Source organism: Triplophysa rosa, linkage group LG16 (assembly GCF_024868665.1).
Source record: "Triplophysa rosa linkage group LG16, Trosa_1v2, whole genome shotgun sequence".
Taxonomy (NCBI): Eukaryota; Metazoa; Chordata; class Actinopteri; order Cypriniformes; family Nemacheilidae; genus Triplophysa; species Triplophysa rosa.
In genome coordinates, this window is record NC_079905.1 from 18744274 (window position 1) to 18758953 (window position 14680).

The 14680-nt window shown below is 35.2% G+C and overlaps 1 long non-coding RNA gene across 1 annotated transcript; it reads right to left on the reverse strand.

Annotated features, from left to right (window-relative positions):
* Positions 1-9487: 9487 nt before the first annotated feature.
* Positions 9488-14587, reverse strand: LOC130567396 (uncharacterized). Its single transcript, XR_008964580.1, has 3 exons — positions 10710-14587; positions 10281-10316; positions 9488-9986 (listed from the first exon to the last, which is right to left on the reverse strand). It is a non-coding gene; the product is annotated as an uncharacterized LOC130567396 (long non-coding RNA).
* Positions 14588-14680: the final 93 nt, after the last annotated feature.

Consider the following 14680-nt stretch of genomic DNA (forward strand, 5'->3'; position numbering starts at 1 on the left):
GTTACATGGTGTCATCACACAATAACAAAATCTGGAAATAGAGAAACTAGTCATACAACAAACATAGCAATACTGCATAACTGTATAACGGTTACAGTTTGCACCATTAATGCAATACATGTTTGCCTACTCAGGGTGGTTCTAAGTGCCATTGTATTTTATTGTCAATAGTCTGTAACAAAAGATTATAGTTATATTTCCTTGAAGAAACCAATTCTCATTTGAGAATGTGTGACAGCAAATGCATGTGTGACAGAAAAAATGACATCATGTTTTGAAGGACATGAGAGTTTGAGTATTACTACCAAAGAGAGATTATGCATGACACTTAGGTACTAGGATCACCTTAATAACTTGTTTACCAAATGTTATTGTCACCTTAATGAATCTTTTGTGAGAGAATTTAATAACGGTCATTACCCCTTTAAAACAAACCAATTTGTGGTGGCTTTGGTAAACCTCAGTTCACTGAAGTGTAAACACAGGCCATCCATTGTAAAGGAGTTTGAAGACTGACACCTTGGGCAAGCAAACACAGGTCTTTGTTTTAAGCATAGCTCACCCATTCAAGACACAATAAAAAGCTGGGCCAGAGACAATGGGTCCATGCTTTAAGGAGAGGGGGTCAGCTAGTCAAGGGTATTGAAGCAATGGGGCCAAAATTAGTCGGATAACATCTCCTTGGCCTGCCCCTTCTGAGGACCCTTGCTCTGACCTCGTGCTCTTTGGATACCCACAAAGGAATGCTGTGACTCCTAATAGTACACAGAGACAATGAAACAAACATCTGCCAAACTTCTTTTAAATGCTGCAAGACTGAAATGTGATAATGATGTTTTATCATTAGATTACTTTGCATAAAAGAATAAAGAAAATGTGATACATTAAGTAGATTTATATATTGAGAAAGTGTAAGCAGTGATTGCCATATAGTCACCACCACAGTTCTAGGTAGTTGCCAGGGTGTTGCTATGCAGTTGCTAGGATGTTGTTGCTAGGGTTTCTAGGGCATTGCAAGGTAATTGCAAGGGTGTTCTTTTTCTACTGGTCCGTGTGTTTTTGGACTTTGGATATTGCTTCGGTCTCTGCTTCACATAATTTTTTGGGTCTTTGTTTCTTGTGTCTGTGGGACAAATGTGAAATTACACATTAAAATGTAATATTTAGGATTAGTATGAGCAATTCTGGGAATCTTCTTAGGCTATGTTTCTGATCTTCTGAGGATGTATGATGACATGGTTAATACCCCTCTTTTCTAATCTCACCACCTGGTCTTTTCACTTCAGTGTGCAAATGAGGTTGCTAAATAAATACAGGTGGGGTCTCAAAACGGTATTCTGCAAGCTTTGCCTGAAGGATTGTGGTTAATGCAGACAAACCACAACATTGCGAACAAGCTTGCCTCACCATGCCCTGTACAGCCCAGAGAAAAAGGACAGGATGAACAGCGAGCCAGAAGGAAACAATAATGTAGATTACATTCCATTTGTACACATAAGCAAAAGCCAGTAGTCTACTATAAATGACACCTAAGTAGTCAGGACTTCTGAAACCCGTAGTAAAAATTGAGGCCCACTATTACACTAAGGTGTAGACCTTGAGCCCTTGTTGTGAGTTACATGAATACTTTGACAGCTGTTGTAACCTGATGAATGGCAGGCAAGTATGAACACAGAATACGCAGGGTGTCACTATTTCTTCACTGCCCATCGCATTCCTACATGAAGGGCCGGCTATGGAAGCTGGAGAAAGGGGGAGAGGTATACTGCATGCCAAGGATTTCTGAGATGGGAATAATATGCCTGTTAGGACATGCCAAACTGCCGCAGTGTACCTGTTTGGCAGGTAAGCCCCAGCATGCAGCAGGAGTGTGGGGTAGGAGTTGGAATGTGATAGGTGGAGGCCCGGGACAGCGATCGTGACTCCAGCAACTGCACATGTGTGTTGAGGACTTGGACTGCTGTTAGGGGGTGGTGGAGGGGTCACTTGCATTCCAGTCACCCTTAAAGGGACAACGTTCATTTCCTTACACACGCCAGAATATCCTCACTCCCAAACCAGTCCTGTGAGAAGTTGGGGAAGCTGCTGAACAGGTTAGGTGAAGGGAATGATTATTTTTGCATCAGCACCATAAACCTGCCTCAGTTGCAGTAAACACTGATGATTCTGTATCTGTGTAGTCGCTATGTATTTGCATGGCATGGCACACTTTAGTTTTACTTCACAGGGACCACTTGGAAGAATGCATGTGTTGATAATACTTTGTTGGTTTGTTGCCTGGTTTAACCGAACAAAAGTGAATAAGGTTTCACACTAGTACATTTGTTGTAGGCACTTCCGTGGTTGTGGTGAACATGGAACCGGTCCGTTGAGTATTGTTTTTAAATATAGTCGTATGTCAGAGGAAGTCACTGATGGGACAGATTAGAATAACTTCCTCTTGTGTCTTGGCAAGCTTGTGTTACTGGCCCACATATGAGTATTTTTGATGTCCTTGGCTATACTTTCATCTTAAAAGATGCAATTATTGTACATTATAACACTTTTACATGCACAAGTTTCACCACAGTTTTGTTGAGACTTGAACAAAGTTCTTAAGAGCTGGGAAAATACTCTAACTGCTCATTAACATTCATGACACACCCACATTCTAGTAAGGAGAGGCATTGATGGAATTATGAAGGTATTTTTCCCTTGAAACCTAATAAAAGCGTCACTAACTATTGGTTACAATCATGAGTATGTACAACCCAGTGTATTACAGTTGGATGAATAATCTGTTCCACATCATTTTAAATTGTGTGGCTTGTTGTGTAGAGGTTGAGGCGTTTTGCCTAGCAAACAATTAAAGAACTTTAAAAATCCTATAGGCCTACAATAAAGGAAGGACTCAAACTACAGACAAGAATATCACAGACGCTTGCATGCACACTTTTGATTTACATCTGTAAACAACCACCTAGCAACTACCCAAGCAATAGAGTAGCAAGTAATGAAAAGGACTTAAGAATACCTTAGCAACCAGACAGCAACGCCCTGGTAACCACCCAAAACACACCTGGAGGCATTTTTTTGTTCAAGGAGACACAACTCACATTCTCTTCAGAACATGTAAACGTTTTGTAGGTCATGTTATCCAGTTGTTTTGTGCTGTTTATACCCACAGAATGACCGAATAAAAATCCATACTCTTCGCAGTGGAAAAACTCAGCGATGTCTAAGGAAAATCCTTTTTAATAGGACAAAGGCCAGAAGAGAACAATTCTCGTGTTGCTATTGAGGCCTGACACCTGGGAGATTTCATTTCAGAAAGCCAGAGGCCAGACATCTCCATGATCTGGCATGATCAAAACTTCTCCCAATATTAAACAACAACAACATGTTGCATATGGAAAAAATATAAATATATGCATTCAAATATTTTAAGACTGATTTCTTAAACTAAATCATTGTCCCATACCTGGCACTTTTCTGTTATTGCCAAAGAAAATCGTTTCGTGATCAGAATCTCTTTCTTTTTGATGACGTGAATAGAATGAAACAGAACACCATTGACAGGAGACTTTTCTCACAATGATATAGTTTCCCATGAGAAATCCCTCAAACATAAAAATACATATGTTTATTAACATTTATATAACCTTACGCCAGTGGAGCAAGGGTGCTTTGCATGTTCAGACGTGCCATTAGTACAGAGAGCTAACACATTTCCTCCTGTCTGTTTACAGATAAGTGGAAGAGTTTTACTTTCTTTAGGTTAAACACCAGAAAAACACATTTATCCACATTAATCTATAAATTTGTTGTTGGATGCACACATATATTAGTTCTTTAAAAAATTAACAGTTGTTTTAGGTTCATGTTTGTTAATTCCTCATGGAATTGTGGTACAACTTCCTACTATGTGGGTTGACTTGGCACAGAGAAATGTATACTGTATTCAAAGATTTAAATGTAACTGTGCCATAGTATGATATTACTTTGGTGAATAAATTCTGCCATAAGATAAGAATATGCACAGACTAAGGCAGGGCAACTGTAGAACAACTTCATATACCCATAGTCAACAATTAAGACAAATCCGGTTGTCCTTAGAATCAGAATCAGAATCAGAATCAGAATCAGAAGAGCTTTATTGCCAAGTGTGCTTGCACACACAAGGAATTTTCTTTGGTGTTGGAAGCTTCTAGTACAGACATTCAACACAATGACAATACAATATAATACGATTTACAGTCTAAAAGATTCTAAATTGTGCATATATAAAATAAAGACTATTTTACAGAAAATGGGGGATAATAACATATAAGAGACATTGTACAGGGTAGTATATAGTAGAATAAACATATTAACAGATTGTATGTACTAATATATGTACTGATTTGTATATATTGTAATATATGTACTGATTGTATATATACTTAAAGTATATATTTTACTGCCACCTACTGGTACAGATGCACTCTAAAAAATAATTCATGGCATCTGTTGGCACAACTTAATTTAATGCATTGGTGCAAGTCAAAAATCACATTTTTTGGTATAATTAAACCTTTTAAGTGTGAAACTTTATTTTGATGAGTTATGCTGACTTGATAATTACTTTTTCTTAATATTGTGTGTAATTTTAATTTAAAAATCTGTTTATGTGTTTATGACAATATTAAAGTTGCAGTAACTCAAAGTAATTGGCTAGATAACTTAATTTTTCAACACCAATTGAGTTCCGGATTTCAAGACTCCTCCCAAACCATGTAACATAAACGAGTTCAAACTCTATGTGTCAAGTGTTTGAAAAGAGTAAAATTAATTTGTTCATGTTCAATCACTTAACTTTATCTATTACAGTTGAGGTTACATGACTGATGCTTTTTGTATCAAATTATTGCATTGCTGAGGATCTCCATTTCCCATCATGCTTTGCATGGTACTGGATAATGCGAGTTAATGTAGAAATACAGAGTTATTTTGTGGATTTTTATCTAGATGAGAACAGCATGAGGCTTAGTAATGTTTAATATTTTGTTCTCTTGGCATTTAAAAGGGTTTTGGTTATGTTAGTGGTTTTAAGAGGTTACCATTGTCTTGAAGGATAGAGCATTTGCTTAGGATATGGTTAGGCTCAACAAAAAAGGACCTCAAATGCTGTTTTACTCAAAAGGCATCTCATTGGAGATGCTATAGGCACAATCAGCTCTTGCTTTTAATTGTTATTGAGAATTTTGTAAATTGAGATATAAAATAAAAAAGTGTATTTGCAACCAGTGTCTTTGATTAAATCAGTATTTAAAAAAAGCTGGAACAACTTAATAATTTCAACAATGAGCAACAATTTTTAAGTTGGTGTTACTTAAAAATACATTTCATCTAAGAGAAAAAAGTAATCTGTCTGACCCAATGTAGTTTGTTGGATGAACTTTATTTGTTAGAAGTTGTCACAACTTTTTTTTTTTTTTGAGTCTACACAATATTTTTTAGTGTGGAAATGGACTAAGAATGAAAATTATCCTCACAGGAACAAGTCTTATAATTTTATGGCCTAGTAAATATAGCCATAATAACAGCAAAGCATTCTTCTGTTGTGCTCCTTAACATTTAATCAGATTATAACTTTCTTGTTGTATTAATATGGTTTAATTTAGAGCTGTCAAACGATTAATCAGGAATAAAAGTTTGTGTTTACATAATATATGCCTGTGTTCTGTGCATATTAATTTTGTATTTATAAAAACATACTCATACATGTATACATATTTAGGAAATATCTCAAACATTTTGCTATACTTGAACTATAATTTGACTGTTCAAAGCTTGACCATATAATTTGGGCAATTCAGGAGTTCAGGGAGTGAATTTAAAAGGTTCCAGTTAAAAATGTAGGATTTCCACCTTTATAATTGTAATAGTGTCTAAACGCTATTCATATTTAATACATAAATACAGTGGGATTTTTTAAAAATATAAAAAATGTCCCCAACTACACTCTTAATAATAAAGGTGCTTATAAGGGTCTTTACAGATGTGCCATGGAAGAACCATGTTTTGTTCCATAAAGAACCATTCAGTCAAAGGTTCTTCAAATAACCATTTCTTTCTTACCTTTTTATAATCTGACACAAAAAAGAATACTCATCATGTGTTGTCTACTTGTGGTATTATACTAATAAAAGCAGAGCAACCTACTTGGGGTGTTCATTCACTGCTCGTACAATACACACATTTCTTTGACTTGCATAAACTCACACACGCATGCGCGCACACACACACTTCTATATTAAATCAGGAAATTACAACGAATTCTATTATTTTATACAGAGCTTGTTATAACCTAACCCACCATACCCTGATCCTGACACTAACAGAACTTTCTGCATTAAAGTTTTATTTATTCACTATATTATTCACTAAACCAGGACCTCCTGAAAAGGAGGTTTTGCTCAGATTTCTCAGGTTTTGCTCACTTTTGGGTAGAAATTTAGACTTTTACCATCCTTGTGTGGACATTTAGTGTAGAAACCTGTACACACACCTGCATTTCTTACTGCCACCTAGTGACCATTTATTTATCTTAAACAGCCTGCTAGGGACATGCATTTTAAACAATTTCTTATTTGAACATAAAAGTTCAATATTATTTTATTACAATAAGTGTCAGCATTGTTTATAAGTGAGCAAAACCAACAGTGCCTTGCAAACTATTACAGCTTGATCCCATCATTTTGTTGCAAACAACAGGGAATTCAAATGGATTTTTATTTGGATTTTATTAAATGGTCCCAACAAAATAATACAAATTGGTAAAGTGAAATACAAAACGAACTTGTATAGGCCTAATAGGAGGACCAATACTCAAAATGAAATAATATAATAAATAACTAATTAAATACCAAACCAATAATTAAATGTGTTTATTTCTTTTGTAATATAAAATATATTATTGCCCGATTTCCTTAAAGAGTTTCTTTTTCATATTATTCAACTTGGCACTAGTAAAGTATAATTATCAGAACTGAGAACTGAACATTCAAACTGTTTTCAGGTGTGATTATATTTTTTATTTATATAACTTAAATATTATTTATTTGTCAGTTTTTGTAATCAGTTAAATTTTGTTTTATCGAATTAAATTCGATACTCTTCTTTTTAAAATAAATAAATAATATAAAGGCAAGTATTATGAAATGTTTAAAGTATAAAATACAAAAAAATACACAGCAGGGGTTAGACGTCCCCATATTGAATAATTTATTGAAAAGAGAATTACAAATCATACTTCAGTATATACCGCTGAAATTTGAATGGCACTTCAATATAGAAGTTAATCTTACAAAAGGTTCAAGCTTCAAAAGGTTCCTTGATGCCATAGAAGAACCTTTTGGTTCCATAAAGAACCTTTAACATCTGAAGAACCTTTCTGTTTCAAAAAAGGTTCTTTGTGACGAAAAAGGTTCTTCAGATTATAAAAAAGTAAGAAAGAGATGGTTCTTTAAAGGACCTTTGACTGAATGGTTCTTTGTGGAACCAAAAATGGTTCTTCTCAATGGCATTGCTGTGAAGAACCCATACCTTTATATAGTATATGTATACATTTGCACAGAATCATATTCAACTTTAATTGAACACTCACATGCAAATGGAAACATTTTCTTGTCCATGTTGATTTTGTCAACACGGATGGAATACCATGGTGCATTGTTAGTGTTATTCAAATTACTTTAAAGCTTGAGACAATTAACACTTTATTACAGTAATCCTGGTCCATTCTGGCCTTAGTACAGACATCTATTGTTATGAGATATGTAACCTCTCCTTTCATTAAAATGGATTTTTCTAGTTGGTAAACATTTCTAGAACAGAAATCTAGCATGTACTTTCTGGGGTTGTTGTGGAAGATGTAGTAGCGATAGGGTGGGGTGTCATCTGTTGTCCATTGTTCAGGTTTGGGGCTCTTCAGGTTTTTGGATCTCTGTGCTTGGGTTCGTCATCCACACTGTCAAAGCCCTTCACATCACCTATAAAGACAGACATCCCTAACACTGTTTGTGAGAAAAGTTTTTATGAACAAATTATTTATCTAAATCCCACCCTGAGATTAATACAGTTTAATAAATAAGATTATAAAAATATACAAATACATTTTAAATTCAACTTAACCAAACCACACTAAATTTAAAAAATAATTTTGAACCTATAGCCTACACTTACATTTTAAAAATACATGGAGTTTGAGTTAAATGTAGAATTAATGTAGCTAGGTATATTTTTGACAAAAGTATTTGTTGTACTGCATTTATTTATTTCTGAACTTCTGCATTTATTTATTTATTTCTGAACTTCTGCATTTATCTATAGCCTATAAGTCATTTCTCGCTCCGGAGGTTGACGTCAGGCAATCTGAACTCGGCCATTTTGGCAGGCATTCAGGAGAGCGCTTGAGCGGCTGTAAGCATTGGTATTGACAGTAGTCAAACAATAAATTAAAACCAGGCTGTATAGACTTTTCAAATCCTACTCTTTTAACATGATGGAAAGTTGCTGTGCGCCAGGATGCAGTAACAGGCGGGGGAAAGAAAAGGGCAAATCATTTTTTCATATTGCTAAGGATCCCGAATCCCCGAAAGACGATTAAATGGTTAACTACAATAAAATGTGCTAACCAACACGTCACCGCTATCGCTCCCTCTCTGTCGTTATGCTGCCAAATCCTAAACAAGACACATAACCTAGTCCAGATGTGCAATCGCAGTAGGCTCCTAACACAACCCCATCGTGTCTGACCACCACCCATGGCTTCAACGGAAGGTCATTTAGTTTTTTTGTGAGAATGTTTAACCTGCAAGATCAGCTATGCTGGCTCCCTACAAACAAGGACAGCTAGGGTCGATTAGTAGCAACACAGTTGACTTAGCCTTCCAACAAAGCAGGTTAAAGCCGGCAGACTCCAAAGTTAATATCTATTACAAAATTCACATCAATTTTTATCACTACAGAGTCTCATGAGTAGGACGATAAAAAGTTGATGAGGTAGTTGTAGATATTGTCATGAGCATGGAGTTGAGACACGGAGAGAGGACCCAAGTGCAGACAGCGGTTAAGGGGTTAACACAAACTTTAATAAATAATAAACAAAATAAAAACCCACGAGGGGGTAAAAATACAACGAACATGCACTGTAAAAATTAAAGGTACTTTGAGGAACCATTTTGGGTTCTTCACATTGCCACGCCGGCGGAACCCTCAGGGGAAACTCAAGGCACCGCTTAATGAAGGGCGGTTCTCTGAGGAACCCTCAAGGCTTCTTGGGGATCCCTTTTATTAAAATGGTCTGGAACCATCTTGGGTGCTTCAAGGCACCATTTCACAGTTTATATTTGCTATTCACAATATTTTAATAAGCAGAAATACTAAATCAAATACAACAGTTTATTGATAAACAACAACAATTTACATTGAATAAATATTTACAGAATGGTCAATATTGAACATTACCATCCTAAATTCATGAAATTACATGTATAATTAATATTGTGTTGGTGATATTGTAATAAATGAAAAGTCTTTATCTTAAAACTAACCAAATAATTTGCCTTAATTTGCCTTAATTTTAAATTTACTGTACATACAGAAATATTTCAGGTACTTTGTATAAATGTACAATTGTAAAAAAGTCCAGCAAAAAAGTAGTCTCTCATAGCAAGGCCTACACCCATGATAAAGTTGTAATTTGCCAAAAAGCAAATCCTTGCGAGCTAGAGAAAACAATGCTGTTCTCTCCAAATGGGTTTCCTGCTATTACCAGGTGGTGTGAGGATCCATGTAGTCAAAGTAAAAATTATTTCTATAGTACATTTCACAATTTTGCATTGCTAAAGTAGATATGTATTTATGGCAAAAAGAGAACAGGAGCTGCGCCTGTTGGCCTTAGGTGTCCCAGGCAGTGCAAGGATGAGCATCAGGGTGGGCTGGTCTGTTGGCCTTGGTTGCCCCTGCGAATAAGACATGGAGACCAAAAAGAGGGATTTAGATAACGTCTCATAAAACATTAAATTTAATCATTTAGCACATCACAAATTGGTTTACAAATGTAACAATAAACAAAATATTACAATGCCTGGAAGTCACTGTTTTGGTCTATGGTTAAGGAGTACAATAGGCTATTTATAGCAACAACTGTAATAATCCACTTTATTCAGATTTTCCATTGTCAATGAGTATTTTTACATGTGCAAATATAACAAATAACATAATAATGAAAATATCATAATAAATATAATACTTACATTTTTTTGCTGCTCAACTGGAAAATACTGAAAATTCTGAGTTAAAAGGATAAAAACAGAACTGAATGATAAAAATATTTAATTACAGACAATTTATGTAACATGGGTGGGAAAACCATTCAACACAAACATCAATAAGTTAAAAAAGAGCTATACATTCACTAAAAGTGAACATAATAGCTAAAAGTGTCTAAAAGTCATTGTTTGTCATTTAACACTAACGTTACCCATTTAACGTTAGCCCCACAAGCTTCATCTTAACTCATATTCGTTAGCATCTCGGCTAAAACATGCGCTGCCTACACTGTGTAAATAAATGGTTTAAACAGCCAAAAGCGGCCATACAATTAGACGTGTCAGAGTATACATTTATATAAATAGTATATAGTTAGTATATTTAAGTTATTTATATATTTTGACTTTACTTACATCCAATGGGACAGTCGAGAGGTTGTTGCGATCCGTTATTTTGAATTCCCGCCTGTCGCGCGAGCGGAACAATACCGGTGAACACTCGTGCCACTGATGTTTGATCGCAGACGGATCGGCGACATCAAATCACAGTGAGAGCTATTTGTGACCTGACTGCTCTGTATGCTTTAGAGATGTTATTCTAAGTCCGCATGCGTTTTGTCATAAGGTGATCGGTCTGCGCAGAGCTGGAAAAAGTTAAACACACATGCTAACGAAAGCGCCACATGGCACATGCCTTGACGCTGCGACATTGGGCCAACAGCGCCACGGTACTGTGGACGGCGAGAATGCACAATAAACACACAGAGCAGCTGCAGTTTGTTTGGATGGAAAGCACAACAACGTTTACATTTTCAAAAGATTTCAGTGACTTAGGATCTACTTATAGAATAAAAATGTTTATTTATAATATATTAATATAATTAATTATATAATACAAATAGTAAGAAATATAAAATAATCAAAAAGCTTGCTGAAATTTTTCTAAATAACATTTAGCCTTTTCTAATCATGTGCATGATTTTAAAATGTGTGTTCACTTAGCAGGGGCCAAAAACCAAACTTTGGACTATTCTTATTCTCATAAAACATCAAATTGATCAGACACTAAAAATCCCTATTTCATGCAGAATTTTTGGGGGTTCCTCTAGATACTGTCTTGTACAAGAGAGATTCTCCAGGAACCACTTACAAGTTTACAGATCTTACAAGAACCATTTTTTAGAATTTGAGTTCCTTCAATAACCTGCAAAGCACTTTGAGGTCCCAGTGTAGTGAAAAGGTGACTCCAGAACTTCACAACTGAATATGGGGTTATTCAAGAATCTTCTAGGTTCCTGGAAGAACCACAAATACTATAGATGGTTCCACCATAACCCTTTTATTGAGAAAAAGAGGTTTGGAGCACTTAAAATACAGTTTAAGGTTCTTTGAGTACACAACAGGATATGTGAGGCACTTTTTCTTTTTACTGTGTGGATATAAACATGACATCAGGGATAAGGACTAACTACACCTAACAAGACTAAGACACCACTTGAATTAAATACCACATATGACACACAATGAACCAGCACAGGACAGCGAACAAAGGGGCATTAAATAAGGGATCAAATCAAGAGGGCACAGGTGTAGGGCATGAAACCAATAACAAGCAATAATGAGGAGACGAAAGGGCGGGAACAGAGACGCTACACCGGAGAGCCGAAGGCCAACAGGGCCAAAGCGCCTCTCTCCACATAAAACAAGGGATCCTGCCGTGATTCTGCCACAAGATCAAGTCAGACATTACAAGATGAGGCAGAATCACAACAGATATAGGATCCTGCAGGTCAGGAAATGTTTCAGTTTCTTTATTGATACACGTTAAAAGCATCCCAGGGGAATTATAGGGATCTGTTATGTTTAATCTATTAAGTTTTGCTATGCAGAGGTCTATGTCTTTTGAATTAAAAGCCTATACAATGCTAAATCATATGGGAGATGGATCACTTGCAGCGATATTGAGGTTATTTAATTTAATCTGGGAAAAATGTAAAATTCCATCAGTTTGGAAGCAATCAATTACTGTACCAATATTAAAACTTGGGAAAGAGTCATCAGATCCATCAAATTACAAGCCAATAGCATTGACTTCTCATTAGGGGAAAACATTAGAAAAGTTGGGAACAGAAAGACTTTTGTATGTTCTGGAAAAGAAGCAATTATTAACACCATATCAAAGTGGATTAGAAGAAAGGAAGAAATACTATGGACTCAATATTATATCTAGATTCAGAAATCCTAAAAGCACAAACAAATAAAGAAATCGTTATAGCTGTATTTTTTATATTGAGAAAGTACTGTATACGATATGTTATGGAAAGAAGGACTTCTTATCAAGTTAAATAAATTAGGAATAGGAAGTAGGCTTTATAATTGGGTGTTAGATTTCTTGTTTGGAAGAACAATAGAGGTAAGAATAGGTAAGGAGTATTCAAGTAGACACATCATAGAAAATGGAACACCTCAGGGTAGTGTGTGCGGTCCATTGATATTTAATATAATGATTAATGATATTAAGTGGACCATGGAATAGGAAAATAATTGTATGCAGATGACAGGGCTCTCTGGATTAGGGGAAGAAATATTGAATATATGAAAAAGAAAATGCAGATAGCAATTAAAACAGTAGAATTATGGTCTTATAAATGGGGTTTTAAACTATCGTCAGCTAAAACGCAGATAATCTGTTTTTCTAAACAGCATAAACAAATTTCATTTAAACTGTATGATCAAGAACTAGAAGAAGTGAGGGTGATTCGATTTCTGGGAATGATATTTGATGAAAAGTTGACACGGAAACAGTACATTGATAAAGTCAAAACAAAATGTAAGAAGGTAATTAATATTCTGCGATGTCTTTCGCGACGTGATTGGGGAGCAACCAGATCATCACTGAAGAACATATCTGGCTCTTATGAAATCTAGTTTAGACTATGGTTGTACAGTATAGCCTATATGTCTGCGACTGAGAGTAACCTTAAACATTTGGATGTAGGACAAAACCAAGCCTTAAGAATATGTTGTGGTGCAACTGCATCATCACCAGTAGTAGCAATTCAAGTGGAAATGGGAGATATGCTTTTGTTTTTAAGCAGAACTAAAATTATAAAGTCTTATTGGGTGAATTTACTGGGACATAATGTTATGCACCCTGCAAAGAGTGTAATTCAGGAGTGATGGGAACATAATAAAGGAAAATTAAGAAGTTTTGGATGGATTGGTAATATAAAAGCAAGGGAAATTGGTTTAGATCAAATACAGTATTGTCCCACAGTATCATATTCAGAAATGCCTCGCTGGTTACATGCCATCAATTGATTTACAAATTCAAGAAGAATTAAAAGACAATGTGATACAATTGACTGAATAGTATATAGTTACAAATTTTATGGAAAGGAAATCGTAATTAAAGATATTTACGGATGGTTAAAAAAATCCAGAGAATGGGAATACAGGAGCTGCAGTTATTCCTCAAAACGATATTAAAATAAGGACATTAGAAGTCTTGTACAGTAGAACTGGTTGCAATAATGATAGGATTAAAGTGGGTAGATGAAAAGAAGGAAAATAATGTTTTAATTGCATCAGATAGTGTGTCAGCATTGTCAAGTATTAAAACAGGGAAACAATGTGGCTTGATGTATTAAATTAAATTATAAAGAGATTACATAATATAGGTTTGAAGGTATCCTTCATTTGGGTTCCTGCACATGTAGGGGTGAAGGATAAGGAAGTAGTAGATAAGTTAGCCAAAAAATCCACTATAAATAGAAACAAATAATAGAAATGAAAGTTTTATTTAATAAAGGTGAGGCAAAAACAATTATGAAAGACTATTCTCAAAATATATGGCAGAAATATTGGGATACAAATAGTACAGGAAGACATTTATGTAATATTAAGAGATAGGAATTGAAAATTACATGGGGGAAAATCGAAGGGAAGGAGTAGTTCCCTCGCGTCTGAGAATAGGACACACAGGACTCAATAAGACACTTTATTTAATAAATAAACACCCAAATGGACTTTGTCAAAAGTGTAGTCAACAAGAATCTGTAGATTGTGTTAATAGAATGTAAAGTATATGAAAAAGAAAGGAGGGAAATAAAAGATGCAGTTGTACAATCGGACTTACTATTTACATAAAAAAATTATAAGTGGGGAGTTGAAGGAAGTAAATGAGCAATTAATTAAATTCTTAAGAGAAACAGGATTGATGGAGAGCGTGTAAATAATATCTAACCCCCCCCACACACAATTTTTTTTAATTAAATTATTTTTTGCTTTTATTAAGAAAGACTTGGGCAATTGCCAATAATGGGATAATAACCAGTTCAGAAGGTGGCGGTAATGCACCTATACGCTGGTTTGCCAAACGTGGT